Source organism: Hemicordylus capensis, chromosome 1 (assembly GCF_027244095.1).
Source record: "Hemicordylus capensis ecotype Gifberg chromosome 1, rHemCap1.1.pri, whole genome shotgun sequence".
NCBI lineage: Eukaryota > Metazoa > Chordata > Lepidosauria > Squamata > Cordylidae > Hemicordylus > Hemicordylus capensis.
In genome coordinates this window covers 279604299-279619971 of record NC_069657.1, presented here as the reverse complement: position 1 = coordinate 279619971, position 15673 = coordinate 279604299, and the positions used below count along the sequence as shown (strand labels likewise).

At 44.5% G+C, this 15673-nt stretch overlaps 1 long non-coding RNA gene across 2 annotated transcripts in view; it reads right to left on the bottom strand.

The window, feature by feature from the left end:
• Window positions 1–236: 236 nt before the first annotated feature.
• The window catches only part of LOC128340945 (uncharacterized), an 80517-nt gene continuing 65080 nt past the window's right edge, over window positions 237–15673 (bottom strand). For both annotated transcript variants that reach the window (XR_008314101.1, XR_008314102.1), the window contains exons 5-7: window positions 1952–1986; window positions 715–863; window positions 237–618 (exon numbers count right to left, since the gene is read on the bottom strand). This is a non-coding gene — a long non-coding RNA (uncharacterized LOC128340945). The remainder of the gene's footprint in view (window positions 619–714; window positions 864–1951; window positions 1987–15673) is intronic.

Genomic DNA, 15673 nt, shown 5'->3' with positions numbered 1-15673 from the left:
CATAGATACTTCAAACCTTGAAGAACGGTAACATAATACCAGAGAGTTGCAGGGGAAGTGATGTGACAGAGAATCTAAATGGAAGTGATGAAACAACAGAGAATCATAGGAGAAACCCAGAAATTACTCAAATTAACAGCTTGTGAATAAAAAAATGGGCTAATTTTTTTTAATTTTTTTTAAAAGGAGATATGCACAGGTAGGTAGGCAGGGGTGAAGACAGAGTTCCCTCCCAGCCACAATCTCTTCAAAAAAGAAGGAAAGAAAGACAAAGAACAGACTCTCGTCAATATTTGGAACTCTGAAAAGCTCCTTTTAAAAAAATGGTGTCAGAAAAGTCAAATTTAAACTTGACTGTGCAATTTTGGGTTTGGACTCTCTCTGAACCCCTCCAATTTGGGTAAAATCAGAATACGTCTGATTTTATACACATATGGACATGCACACAGACAAGTGGTCTCGATACTGTGAAGGCCCCTGCTCTTCCATCTGCTGGGTGTGTGCACTGGCTCTGTTTGTGTGAAGAGCCCACCCAAACATGCAGAGTCTCCATGGCTCTTCCTCCACTGGGAATAGAAATGTGCCATTTTCACAGGTAGGTTCCAGATTTCATCCAGCCTACCAGAAAAATAAAAAACAAAAAACCATGAAAAGTTTTTAATTTCCTGGAAAATGTGGGAAAACTCTTCCATTGAAAACACATGGGAATAGTACCTTCTGACAAACTTTGGCAGTTTTCTCGGGTATTTTTAGAGACAGAAAGTCTGGACATTCACATAATGATGAAGAAATGAACAAGCTATGTTTTTTCAGTTCTCTGAATTTTAATCCATGTTGGATTTCCATGAAAATTGCTTAAGAAACTGAAAAACACAAAAAATGTTGCAACACGTTTACATCCTCAAAACACGGTGCCTCTTCTGGTAATCAACTAGCAAGGAGTGAAGGGAGAGTGCATAGTCATTTTGTGGAACAGGAGCAAGACGCAAGCTCTTTTACTAGTACACTGTATATAGATTACATTGTGATGGCTAAGGGGTCAACTCTTTCTTGGCGCCATTGATGCAATGGGAATTCTGGGATGCAATTCTCTTCTGGGAACTTGGTGGGTTTGATAGGAGTTTGGTGGGATGTTCATTATGCTATTGGGTTCCTGGTGGTGCAGGAAAGGGTTAATACGCCCACACCACATGCCAGGATCCCAATTCTGATCATCCCACTCACAGTTACTACTTCACAAACAAGAATACCACTCAAGTATTCAGGGCCAAACTACAAGTCTAACCATAATATGTAGTTTGGCCCAAAGATCCTTTTAACTGGAGGTGCTGGACTGACCCCGAAGCTTATGCTGCATGCAAACCACATGCTGTATCACTGTCCGAAGTTACCCTTTCATGCTAAGCAGATGCCTGCTTTCTTTTAATGGCTCCTGCACTTCTTTATCCCATGCAGTAGTTTTGTATGGAACTGCTTGTTCACAATTTATTACCAGTGTATTTTGTAAAATGTTCCAAAATAACTTATTAATGAATTTAACGATACCTTAGTCATTCTTTCATAAATATTAATAAAGCATGCATAGATTATATACACATGCATAATATAAAATGCCTCAAGAGTAGTGAATAGTCTACAGCAAACCAACAAGACAAACTGATAAATTCAGGGTTATTTGACTTTTGCCCTTCATCGAGGAAACAAAGCAGACATTAATTTGGAAAATTATTATTCATTGACATGGGGGAGGGAATGGAAAATTAGGTTGATTTCAACATAACCCTTAGACAAACATCTGTTGATAAACATCCAAAACTGTTGTTTCTTTTTTAAACAGGAACAAAACAAAGCAAGGACCTTAAAATCTATGTCCTAACATACGTGGAGTCCACAGCATTACTGTTCTTTCTTCCAAGAAGCTTGCAACCCTTATGAGTTAAAGACATCTTACCCTGTGCCTTTGTTCTTTTAAATAGAGAGTGGAGCCTGGAAAAAGGAAAACAATGATTGTTAAAAGCATGCAGCTGAAAGACTGAATCTGGAAGTCCTTAAAGCTAGGAACACAAAGCGCCCAACCCAGGTTAGGGCAGTCCAGCCTGGGTTAGACTGATTGTGAAGAGTGCCAGGGTTGCTCCCAGTCCTGGTTTTTCCACCTCCACTAACCCAACTTGTAGACCTGGTGGCTTACCAAAGTTAAACAGACCCAGTGGTTTACTGAGATTCATTTAACCTCTGCAGGGAATCATGTGAATGATCGCTGCTGGGTCAAAAGGCTTGTGCCTTGCCCACCACCATTTCCGGCAGCAAACTGGGGGGAAGGAGTGCAGCGGCTGCCCTAATGTGAGCTGCCACCACACTTGTGGCATGGGTCCTTCTGCTCTCATCATTTGCCTTCGCTGTACCACTGCTCATGTGAGCATGCAGTGTGGTAAAGATGGCTACCACTATTCTGCTGGGGAAAACAGGTGAGCTCTTGCCTTCCCCGCAGCTCTTCTGAGTATCAGCCAGAGATCATGTGCACGACCTCCTTGTAGGGATGTGCTTGAAACACGATATGGCATTTGAATCACAGGAAAATCCCTTTAAAACTGATTTTTCCATAGCCCCTTTAACATGGAGGAGAGCAGGTCCATTCCTGCTCCTCCTCTGTTTGCCGCCATAGCCATGAGATAAAAATGATCAGTAGGCTTGACCATTAAGTGTAATTTTGTGTACCTACATTGTTGCTAATTACAAATCTCCAGGATTTTAATAGTATTGATATCATTTCAATGTGCTCTTTTAAAACACACATTTTATTTCATGTTTACATTGTGTCCATAACTTGTAATTAATAGTATAATGATATGGTGAAGCACCAATTATTGTACCAGTAATTATTCATAGATTCAAAAACTATATGCACACTCACATATACATATAAATAAAATAAACCAGGTCTTGGTATCAATACATCATAACTTTTCTTTTGAAGACATTAGAAACATGTCACAGAGAATGGACAAGATAACCTAATAGATCTTTTCCATCTCCTATAGTACGCTAGTAAAATTGAGTCACTGAGTGACATCTAGACTAATGCTGCACTAGTACAATGAAAAAAGATGCACCCTAGCAAGAAGATCACGTTGCTGAATGGAGGCTCAACGTTGCTCATTCTCTTGCATCCTTGTTCCATTTGTATGAGCATTGCACTTGTGCAACAAGGACAGTGGATCCTTGTTGCACAGACCTTCCCTGTGTGGACTTGCTGCAGTCTAAACATTGTGCCTGTGTGACTGTCTGGGAAACTCAGTCCGCCCCGCTACTGTGGGTTCATATAGAGCCACACAGAGGCACTGCACAAGATGCACCCCATTGCCAGTCAGAACCCTAAGGAGAGACCTTCTCTTCTCTTCTCTTCTCTTCTCTTCTCTTCTCTTCTCTTCTCTTCTCTTCTCTTCTCTTCTCTTTGTCATTGCACACAAAACAGCATACAAAATGGGAGGTAATGGCACTTTCCCTGTATTTCACCGCTCTCCCTCTCTCCCTTTTTGCCCGCATACCATCATTCCCCCACTTCCCGTCTATCATTGCATAAATCTCAGGGAACTGCCTGTATTCCTTGTATGACCAAGATTGCCAAATACCTCTGTTTGCGCTGTGTCCCTGTATATAAATAAACTTTACTTCTTTGTTTGAAAATCCTTGTCTCTGAGTCTGTTGCTTCTCTAGGGGTACCCTGATGTGGATATTTGCCTGTGTCCAGACTATGACCCTTGGTTATGCATACTTGCAAGACTGGTTTCAGAATGAATTCCCTCAACTCTAGTCAAAGCTTGGGTTTTCATGTGGGTAGTGTACATTGCTCCCCACAATGAGTAAGTGTGATAACTTCTTTGCCATCATTTATTATCTCTGTGGTGACAGGTCCCCCAGGCCTACTGCCTGCTTGCTAACTAGGGTGGGGGAAAGCCACAAAATGTGGGATAGGAAAATAAATAATGTCTGGGGCCCTTATGGAGGAGGATGCAGTTTGGTTGGATTTTTCACAGTTTGCTTGGTTTAAAATAAAACATATAAGAAACTTTTGCTTCTCTGGCAGACATTTTTCTACATAAATGGAGTCCTGGATCTGTGTGAGGCAAATTTAATAATGTTAGCACCAAAGTAATTCCTGTTGCTTCAGTAGGGGAGGGGTGTGTGGAATATTTTTTATTTTATTTTTTAAAGAAAGGTGTTTGGGTCTGCATTTTAAGTCAGATGCTAGAAATTAAATTTCAGATGGCTCTTTAGTCTGCCACTTCTAACTAAAGTCAAGTTTTCATTGCAAAAACTTAGGTAATCTCTCCTCCTCCACACACTCTTTCTCTCCTCACACACAAAACACACACACACACACACACAAACCCACACACAAACTCAGAGTTTCATATCAGGCACAGGTGACTGCGTTCAGTCGCTGTTCATTTGAGTGTTAAAATTCAATTTACAGTTCCACAGATGTTCTGGGATCCTTTGAATTTAATGAGGATGACTCACTGGGATGAAAATGGACTTGGAGACCTCTAATGCTTTCTGAGATCAATGGGTTCCAGATGAAAACCATCCAGCTTGATCACGGCTTTCATCATGGCCCATCCATTATCTCCTTTGCCCTCTTTGCTTGTCTTGCTGCTTAAAATACAGCATATTCAGAAACATGTGGGTTTCAATAAAACTTGCCTTCATGCAAAGAAAAAATAATACTTGTTCTTCTAGGCTTGATTCTGAATTGTATTATAAATGGAGAAAATGGATCGTGATAAGTTTTGGCAAATTTACTCACTGGAGATTCTAGGGGTGTGCACAAACCAAAAATCATGGCTTGTCTTAAATTTGAATAGAATTTGAGCCAAACTGCATGCTGCCGAACTGGTTCAGTTGAACTGACCGTCTGTCTGGTCCACTTGAACTGGTTCGGCAGTTTGGGTGGCTTATATTTGTAAAGGGGAATCCAGTGGGTATTCCCCTTTACAAGTGCAGGGGTAATCTGTACTAGTAATGAAGGGGCAGCCAGGTAGGGGTGGTGGGAGAGAGATAGTTAGATGCTTACCTGACTGGCAAAGTTGCCAGTGCCACTACCTGCCACCACTCCACAATCTGGCATGGCCCCAAGCATGCACTCTGCCTTCTTTAGGAAGCCACCTGCATGGCAGTGGACCATTTGCATGGCATCTGTGCATGTGTGGACACCATTTACGTGGCCACACAAATGGCATCTGTGCATGCATGGATGCCTGAACTGCTTCATGACTGCATGGGCAGCTTCCTAAAGAAGGCAGAGCACACGCTTGGGGCTGTGACAGAATGGGGAGCAGCAGCAAGCAGCAGTGCCAGCAGCCATGCTGGCTGGGTAAGCATTTAACCACCTCTCTTGGCCCCCCCCCCACCATTTGTTGCCAAACTGGTTTGCCCAAACCGGTCCTGGTTTGGTTCAATCATGGACCAAACTGCCCCCAGTTCAGTCTGGGACCAAACCTCCAAACTGGTCCATTTCGAAGCTAACTAGTTTGGCAACGAACCATTCATGCACACTCCTAAATATTTCCTTTTGTGTTGACAGGATGCCATTTTGATTACAACTTCCCGATTCAGATTGGATTTATCGTTTATTCAGCAGTTAGACTTTTTTTAAAAAAAATCCAACTTGTCAATTAAAAACCCCCAGTTACAATACAGTAGCATACATCTTTCTATGTGGTCGCTAAGAGTCAACACCGACTTGACAGCACTTAATCAATCAATCATCATACATTTATTCAATTAGCAATGTAGCAGCTACTTCTACTGCTCAAAGGCCAAACGAGAAGATGTGTCTAGAGTGAGATTGGGGCCAGCATGTTTACTTTCGAAAATGTAAATAGCAACAATGCAGGGCTCCAATCCAGACTTGGACTACAGTACGACAGAATCATTGACTCCACTGTGGCCCCTGTCTGGATCGGGCTCCTTGAAACTACTGTTTGCCCTGAGAGGAAAGCCAATCTAGCAACTGCTAATTTTGTATTTGCTAAAAATGAGCCAAAATTGTCTTTTTGTCCCAGTAGTTCTACATCTTGCAATCAATGCATCTTGCAATCAGTGTGAATCACCTCTTAACTTCTCATCCACTGTGGTGTGCTCCATGGATATCCTGATGCCCTCCCATCACATTCTTTTATCACACAGGGAGGGGGTGTTTAAATAAGTATTTGGAGCACATGTTGAGGTGCCATTTGGATGAACAGTGCCCCTTATGTGATAAAGGGATGCGCAGTCGGGCATTGGGATGTCCATGGAGGATGTCATGATAGGCATATTCTTGGTGTGACCCTTTTCTAGTTATGTGAGCTGAGACTGTATCATTCCTACTAGCCCAGTGTGTGTGGATTCTGTTGGATTCAAAGATGAAAGAGGAAGATAGAAAAAGAGGCCTAAGATACTACAAAGCTTTTAGTGAAGTATTGTCTCAACCATTACAATGGACAATGAATGAAATTATGATGAAGGGTTGGCTCCCTGGTTCATGGAGGCAGGCAACTATTACATTAATACCAAAACCTGGCCAAGATCAAACTCTGTTTAAAAAGTATAGACCAATCTCCTATAGAAATTATTTGCTTCTATACTTGCTAAAAGAATGGAGGGGGTCTTGGTAGAGTTAATTCATGAAGATCAGGCTGGATTTCTACCAAAAAGGCAAATAAAGCCTTATGCTCTGAGTTAGGCGTCCCACTGGCCCCGGAGAAAACGGAGGGTCCCTCTTCGGTTCTCACCTTTTTGGGTATTGAACTGGATACCTTAGGAGGCTGTTCCAGGTTACCTCAGGCTAAACTCATTACCTTGCGGGCCTTGTTGGCCTCTTGCAGTCATGCGCGCAAAGTGACTCTTAAACAGATGAAGCAGCTTATTGGGCATCTGAACTTTGCTTGCAGGGTGGTAGTCCCTGGCCGCCCTTTTTTACGTAGACTGTGTGACGCGATCAAGGGGGTGAGGCTTGGCCACCATAGGGTGAGGGTTACTGCCCCCATGCGGGCTGACTTGCAACTATGGGAGTCCTTTTTGGACTCTTACAATGGGGTGTCCTTTTGGCGTGAATCCCTCCTCCTGGAAGCGGATTTGCAAGTTCAGTCAGACGCCGCGGGTGGGTTTGGCTTCGGCGTCTACTTTCGTGGTCGTTGGTGCGCTGAACGCTGGCCAGCTGCTTGGGTGGCGAGCGGCGTCATTAGGGATCTGACTTTTCTCGAATTCTTCCCCATTGTTGTGGCTATCCACCTCTGGGCTGATCTTTTTCGGGACAGGGCGGTCCGCTTCTGGTGCGACAACCAGGCCACGGTGCGGGTTATCAATAGGCAGACCTCTAGATCTCCCAGGGTGATGAACTTGGTTAGAGCTTTTGTTTTGGCCTGTTTATCTAACAACATACAGTTCATTGCTTGCCATGTACCTGGCGTTCAGAACAGTCTGGCGGACGCGCTGTCTCGTTTCCAGGTGCAGCGCTTTCGCCAGCTCGCGCCAGAGGCGGAACGTCATCCCGAACAGATGCCGTTGTGGCTGTGGAGCCTTGGCGCTTAGAAGCGCAGAGGGCTGTTTGGGCCTCCCTGGCCCCCAGCACACGCACGGCTTATAATAGACAGTGCAGGGCCTTCATGGATTTTAGGACACAGGTAGGATTGGGTCAGGACTGGCCTCCTCCTGCGGAACATCTGATGCAGTTCCTGGTACACCTTAAGGGTAAGGGGCTTTCTTCCAGGGCATTGGCGGGCTATTTGGCGGCCCTGGCTTTCCAATCTAAAGCTCGGGGCCTTGCTGACACCACAGGGGACTTCAGGGTACGGAGGATGCTGGAGGGTTGGTCCCGGGAGCATCCGGCCGAGGCCGATAGCCGTAAGCCCATTTTGCCTTTGGCGATTCGGGGTGCAGTGGAGCATTTAGCGGGTGTTTGTAGGTCCCCTTATGAGACTGCGCTTTTCCATGCAGCTATGGTGGTCCTGTTTTTTGGGGCCTTTCAGGCCAGCGAGCTTTTCCCCAGGGGGCGGTTCAGCCACTCCACTAGGGTAGTCCAGTTCGGGGACACTGTCCCCGGGCGGGCCGCATTGACCTTGCGCCTGCGTTTTTCTAAGACTGATCAGCGGGGCAGGGGGCACCTTGTGTCACTTCATCGGGCAGAGGACGTTTTGTTGTGCCCAGTGCGGGCCCTTAACGCTTACCTGACCCTTCGGGGGGCTGCGCCTGGGTGCCTTTTCATCCATGAGGATGGACGCCCCCTCACTCAGTACCAATTCTGGGCGGTGGCCTGCCGTGCGCTTCATGCGGCAGGGGTGGACACTGCACGGCTTTCCCTTCACTCCTTCCGCATTGGTGCGGCTTCAACGGCCTCCCGGCTGGGTCTTTCTGGCGAGACTATCCAGCGCATTGGGCGTTGGCGATCTGCCACTTACCGGAAATATGTGCGCTAGCGTCTTTGAGTCGACGCTAATTGTGTTTTTCTTTACAGGCCCGGCGCGTAGGGCTGAGAGGGCTCGGGTCCTCATCCTGGGCCATTCCATTGTTTTCTGGGCTCACAAGGCTGCACGTGGGGTCCAGCCTGGAACGCAGCTGGGTCTGGGCCAGTGGGCATCGATCTCCTGGATCGGTCGTCGCGGGATGGTCATCGCCCAATTTTTGCCTCTGTTTCAGGAATTTATGGCGGCAAACCAGCCGCCGGATATCCTTGTTCTGCATCTTGGTGAAAATGATTTGGCATCCCAGACTGGGTTGGCTATCTTCCACAGCTTGAGGAGGGATATTTTACAGGTCCTTAGGTGGTGCCCGGGGATTGCCATCCTTTGGTCAGCCATGCTGCAGCGCAGGGTTTGGAGGGGAGCCCGGGACCCTTATGGGGTGGACAGGGCCCGCAGGAAGGTTAACGCACAGATGGCACGTTTTCTGGGGTCCATTGGTGGAGGGTTTATAGAACACCCGGGCATAATTTTTTCGTTGCCCTGCCTCTTTAGAGGGGATGGTGTCCACCTTTCGCCTAGCGGGACCCGTTTGTTTTTGAAGGATTTGGAGCAGGGATTGGCTGCGTGGCTACGCGTTCAGTGGGGTTAGCATGGTGTTAAGCTAGGCTAACCCATGCTTTGGCAGGTGCAGTGCGGTTGGAAATGATGTTATTAGGCTGGTGAGCACCTTCGGGTAAGTGTTTGGCTATGGGTCATAAAGGGGCAACTCCCTAGAGACTGCACGGCTCAGGGATGTCTGCCCTTGGTTGACCTACCCTGACTGGTTAAGCCCCATGGAATGGCTGAACGGCTACCTGGGGGCGATGCTAGTTCAGGGACCCGGCACTAGGCTGGCTAGGATAGGCAGCCCCGGTTTCAGAGCTTTCGGGTTGCCTGGAGCCAAGGTGCATCGCCCTATGCCATAGGTTATGCATGCCATGGTTGTGCATGCCTGTAGTACCGCACTGTAAGAAGGGATCAGCCATCCCTGCTCTTTCATTGTTGTTAAAGTTTAATAAACTGTGGCCCTTATTTACACCAATTCCTTGAGTCTCGTGTCTTCTTGGGTGTCGGGCAAAGGCAAATAAAGGACAATGTGCAAACTGTTTTAAATGTATTAGAATATGATGAAAAGCATAATGATAAACAACTGGCTATGTTATTTTTGGATGCAGAGAAAGCTTTCGATAACATCTCCTGGTAATTTATGTTGAAAATCCTGGAAATTGTAGAGTTTGGAGCTAATTATATAAGGTCAATTGGGTCTATATATTCTGAACAAAAAGCAAACATTAACGTTAATGGAGAACTTACAGATTATTTTAGTATTCAAAAAGGTACTAGACAAGATTGTCCTCTGTCTCCATTATTATTTATATTGGTCTTGGAAATTATGTGCAGGATGATAAGGGAAGAGACCAAAATACAAGGATTGTCAATAGGGACACAAAGATACAAACAAAGAGCCTTTGCAGATGATATAGTGTTGTTTTTACAAGATCCTTTAGAGTCAATTGATACATTATTGGAAATATTAGAATCCTATGGGAATATGGCAGGGTTCTATATAAATAAGGATAAGACAAAAGTATTAATTAAAAATATGAACAAGGAAGATATTGAAAAACTTGTCTTGAGATCTAGTTTCAATGTGGGGAAAAAGGTAAAATACCTAGGAGTTATGCTTACAACAAATAATGCCTTATTGTTTCAAAATAATTATATTAAAATCTGGAAGGAAATAAAGAAAGACTTATGTAGATGGAATAGATTGAATCTATTAAGTGGAAGACTTTCTGTTATCAAAATGAATGTTCTTCCTAAAATGCTATATTTCTTCCAGACAATACCAATAATAAATAAAATGTCAATTTTTGATCAATGGCATAAAGATGTAAAGAACTTTACTTGGCAGGGCAAAAAACCAAGAATAAAATTTAAAAACCTAATACCGAATTTTAAGTTATATTTTGAAGCAATATGCCTAAGGTGAATGAAAGAATGGATTACATTAAAAAATTCAAGACTGTTAGATTGGGAAGGATTCGATATAAGATATTGTTGTCATGCATATCTATTTTATGATAAGGTAAAAGTAAATAAAGACTTCTTAAATCACTATGTTAGAAAAAGCTTATATATGGTATGGATGAAAAACAAACTTGTGTTAGAACCAAAAATTCCACTTTGGGTATCTCCACTGGAAGTTATATCTAGAAAACAGAAAAATGTGCAACAGACATGGCCTACGTATCGACAACTGCTTGTTCCCCAAGGTGCAAAATACGAACTCAAAAAACTAGATCTTATGCAGGACTAGAATATTTCTTGGTTTCAGTATCACCAGATTAGCGCCTTATTCAAGCAAGATTGTAAAAAGGGTTTTAATTAATCAGAATTTGAACAACAGTTGTGTGACAAGGAAGACAAACTAGTTTCTAGGATGTATGATCTGTTATTACTGGAAGATACAAGAACAGAAGTAGTGAAAACTTCAATGATTAAATGGGCTCAGGATTTTGGTTACAATATAGACCTGAGAAATGGGAAAAACTATGGATAGAAGACATGAAATACACTGCCTGTTCTAATTTAAAGGAAAATAATCTTAAGATGATGTACAGATGGCATTTAACTCCTAAGAAGTTGGCTTTAATGTACAAGAACATGTCAAACAAATGTTGGAAGTGTAAAAAAGAGGAGGGTTCCTATATACATTTATGGTGGACTTGTAATCAGTCTAAAGGCTATTGGGATTTAATATACAATGAGCTTAAGAAAGTGTTTAAAATGACTTTCCCTAAGAGCCCAGAAACTCTTACGTGTTGATAACAGTATCAATACCTTTTGGAATTTGTATCTTCCAAAACTCTTATTAGGTATTGATAACAGTTCTTTGCCTAGGAAATATTGGATCCTCTTTATGTATCTGACAGCAGCAGCAAGATTGGCATTTGCATACAAATGGAAAGACATCCATTGCCCGAGTAAAGAGGATTGGATACTTAAGGTGTTGGAGTTGGCAGAAATGGCAAAGCTCACAGCATTATTAAGAAATAAATCTGAAGCATTTAAAAGGGAGTGGGACCCTCTTCTTATTTACCTAAAAACATATTATAAAATTGATTTCTATCAGGCTTTTGAGTGGTAACAAAAATTAGAGAGCTGACTTCTGTACGATTTACTGAGGGGAGAACAATTAAATTACAGGCAAGACTTGGGTATTGTAACTGATACTTGTTCTAATGATGAGATGGAAGTCCTCTTGTCTTTTGTGTGTGTGTGTGTGTTTCTTTTTTCTTTTTCTTTTTTTCTTTTTGTGTGTGCGTGTGTATATCTTATGTTGTGAAAAATTGAATAAAAAGTTATTTTTTTAAAAAGAAAAAAAGAAAGAAAAAGAGGCCTAAGAACAGTGGCCAACATGGAACTCTTGCTCTGCCCTGGCAGGTAGCTGGGGTGGGGCCACAACTCAATGACTATCTTAATGAATAACTCAACATCTATCTTGCATGCAGAAGGCCCGAAGTTCAATCCCTGGCTTCTCCAGCTGGGGTTGGGAAAGACTCCTCCCTGGAACCTTGGAGTGCCGCTGCCAGTCAGTGTAGATGATATTGAGCTAAATGGACCAATGTTCTGACTCAGTATAAGGTAGTTTCCTTTGTTCCTATGTTCCTATGGGACACTAGCTGCACTTAAGGCTTGCCTTGCAACCCCGTGTGTAAGAAGGGGGACAGGGAAGGAATTTTTAATGTGAATGTGAATGCAAATGTGACCAATATTTATATACCACTCTCCAGCAAAAATTCCCAAAGCAGTTTACATAGAGAAGTAATAAATAAATAAATATGGCTTCCTGTCCCCAAAGGGATACTGTGCTGGGGATGGATAGGACCAGTTGCTCTCCCTCTGCTAAATAAAGAGAACCGCCACTTTAAAAAGGTGCCTCTTTGTTTAGTTAGCAGGGGACTGTGTGGAATCACTTGTCTCCCCTCAAAAGCCCTATTCACTGCCAGGAATATGTCCCTGCGTGCTGTCACTTCCCTGTCTCTCCTGCGTTTTGGGTAGTGAGGCAAACTTGAAGAGCAGTGGATGGCCTATCTGCCTATGATAGAATGTCAGCCAGTGTTATTAAATTAAACTAGCTGAACCAGGTGCAGACCATCTACGCCTCTAGCCCCTCCCCCGCTTTCTCGCCCCAAGCCCATCTGCCAGTCGCCGCTTTCACCCGCCCGCTGCCACTTCCTTCCCCTCCCCCCACCCGCCGCTTTCTCCTGCCCGCTCCCCCACTGCAGCTTTTTTCTCTCTCCTGTCCGCCCTCCCGCTTCCGTCGTTTTTTTCTCCCCCCATCTGCCCGTTGCTGTCGCTTTTTTCTTCCCCCCCATCCACCCACCACCGCTGCTTTTTTCTCCCCCCCATCTACCCACTGCCACCGCCGCCTCTTTCTTCCCCCTTTCCTCCTCCCTCCCCACTCGGCCAGGCCGGGCCGGGCTGCCTCCATTATTAATGCCGGAACTCTTGCAGCGTGTCGCAAGAGTTCCGCCGCCAAATCCTGGGCACGCATGCCAGCTAAGAAAATTAAATATATAGATGATTATGTATATCTTCTCATATATTGCCCTGTACATAGATGTTGTTCATTTCGTACATTTGACAGCCACCAAGCATACCAGAGAAATGCGGGAGGGAGGCCAGGTCAGTTCAGGAGACTGCTGGGGGCCGTTTTGGACCAGTAAGTAACTTACAACTACTTTTAAAGATGCCCTCTCATCCACCCACCCCCCTGCCCGGGTGCTCTTTAGAGGCCTTTTAAAGCCAGGATTCCCTTTTGCTTGTAAAGGGGAATCCTCACTGGATTCTCCTTCACAAGCATAGCCCCTCGAACCACCAAACTGGTTGGAACCAGTCTGCTGCAGACCAGGTTCAGTGCAGTTCTATTGCGGACGGGATCACCTCTCCTGGAGGCCGGTCCAATTCCTGACTGATCCATGGAACCAGCCCGGTTTATGGCGGACCGGTTTGCGATCGAATGGTTTATAATGAACTTTTCTTTATACAATGATGAAACCTCTTGCCTTACCTGATTCATTTCAAGCTTTAAAAAGCTCTTCTACAGAGGCAATAATAGAGCATCCTATCATTTTCTGAGGACTGCATTTCACTCTGAAGAAGAGCTTTTTCAGGTTCTAAGCATGTCAGGCAAGGCAAGAGGTGTCATCATTGAATAAAGAACTGCTTATTACACAGCATGTTTGGGATTCCCCCTTTTTTTCGGGGGGGGGGGCGTAAGGACAATATTGAGAAAGACCAAAGAGTGAAGAGCCGGTGGCTCGGTAGGGAGGCAGGTGGTCTGATGGGATCCATAAGATGCCTCTTGAGGAAGGGTCTCAGAATATAGTTCCATGTACAGCTAACCACAGGGCTCTGTGGGAGCCAGGGGTCAAAATCGACTTGATGGCACACTTTACTTTTACCTATACTAAATGTACCATATAGAACTAAGCTTGATTTGGCCCTGGCTTGTGCAACTAAACAAGAATAACACTGTTGCACTTTTGAATACTTAGGTTTTCTAGGGATGTGCAAACAGGTTCGGAACCAAACCAGTTCGAAAGCTCGGGGACAAGATGAACCACCCCTGATTCAGCTCGACCCTGGACTGACCCCCTGCCCCCAGCCCATTTGGGGCATGACCCAGGCCACGCAGAGGCCCATTGTGCAGACACGGTGGACTCAAAAATGGCTGCCATGCTGGGGGAAAGGCCTGAACAGGCTGAAGAATGGCTAAGCTGGGCTGTTTTTTTTAAAGACAAAAGGGCAGTGGGGGAGGGGGAACCTCCACCCCCCTGCTGCTGCCTCGGAGACGCCCCCCCCCGAAGGGTGTAAGTTTTAAATTTATTTGTTTTTAACCTTAAAAAGGTTTGCGAACCCCACCGGACCAAACCAAACCGAAGGGGTGGGGCTCGAGGGGTGCTGGCCTGAACTGGCCCGGTCTGGTTCAGGTCCGGTTTGGACTCAAACCGAACTGGACCAGCTGGTTCTGTGCACAACCCTACTATTTTCTGTTCCAAGTGCAGTGCTAAGTAAAATATTGTACCACTTCCTTACCCCACATAATGGCAAAGCAGGATTCCCGGCAATGTCAATATTCCAAAGGACATTGATTCTTTTTTTTTTTTTTAAATGACGTTCTCCAAAAGATAACCCAAAGTACAACAGATCCCTGTTTGTTCTTCTCAATTGTTTCCATCTGTTATCATCCATGCCTACATTATTCTAGCCCAGCATGCCATACAGTCTAAAAATAACAGTTAGCTGGATGTGTTTCAGCTTCAAGTTGATGAAACATTTATTGATATTCTTTTCAGTTTATACTGCATTCATTGGCACTGAAACCTGAGATTAGGAGAAGGGGAGAGCCAGAGAGATAGAGATAGAGATAGATAGATAGAGAGAGAATGTGTGTGTGTGTGTGTGTGTGTGTGTGTGTGCCATGTTGGTAGGACAGGACAAGAGGTACAACATGGAGAACAGGTGTGTGTTCTCCACTGTGGAGAACAGGTGGTAGCCTTAGATGTGTTCCTGAACCTTTTCCCATTCACCACAATGGGAAGAAATACTGTAACACTTATAGTGCTGCTACTGCCCATTCTCTGCAATAGTGCTGTTGCTTCTGGATCTGCAGAAGGGCTCCCTTTCATGTCAGACATGTGCATCATCTCAGCCATTTGTTGCTTTAATCACCTCATAATAACTGGACAGACAGATGCTCCTAAGGAATACTTATGTGCAGTCTGCACGAAGGAGGGGTTGGTGTATGTGTGAGAGTCAAAAGGGTGTGTGCTCCCATGTTTAACTATGGATATTTATTCTCCTGCAGACTGCTCTCTCGCAATGTCTTCTTATGGTTCATTTGTATGAGCATCTGACCCATGGCAATCATGATGTTCCATCATGGCTTCTGGATCTGCAGCAGGGCTCCATCAGAGTGAAAGCCACTTGCCCCTGTTTGCCACATGTTGGGCTTAGGTCATCCCTTTTTGCATCCCTTTATGCTCAGCATGTTGCCAATAGCAGCAAATGACTTGAAAACAACTGACTGGGCACATGACAGTGCACCCAAAGGTCTACCAAAACCTTGCTGTTTTGCTGTTTTTGTTTTGTCTTGGTTGTGTTCTGCTATCATCTTTCAT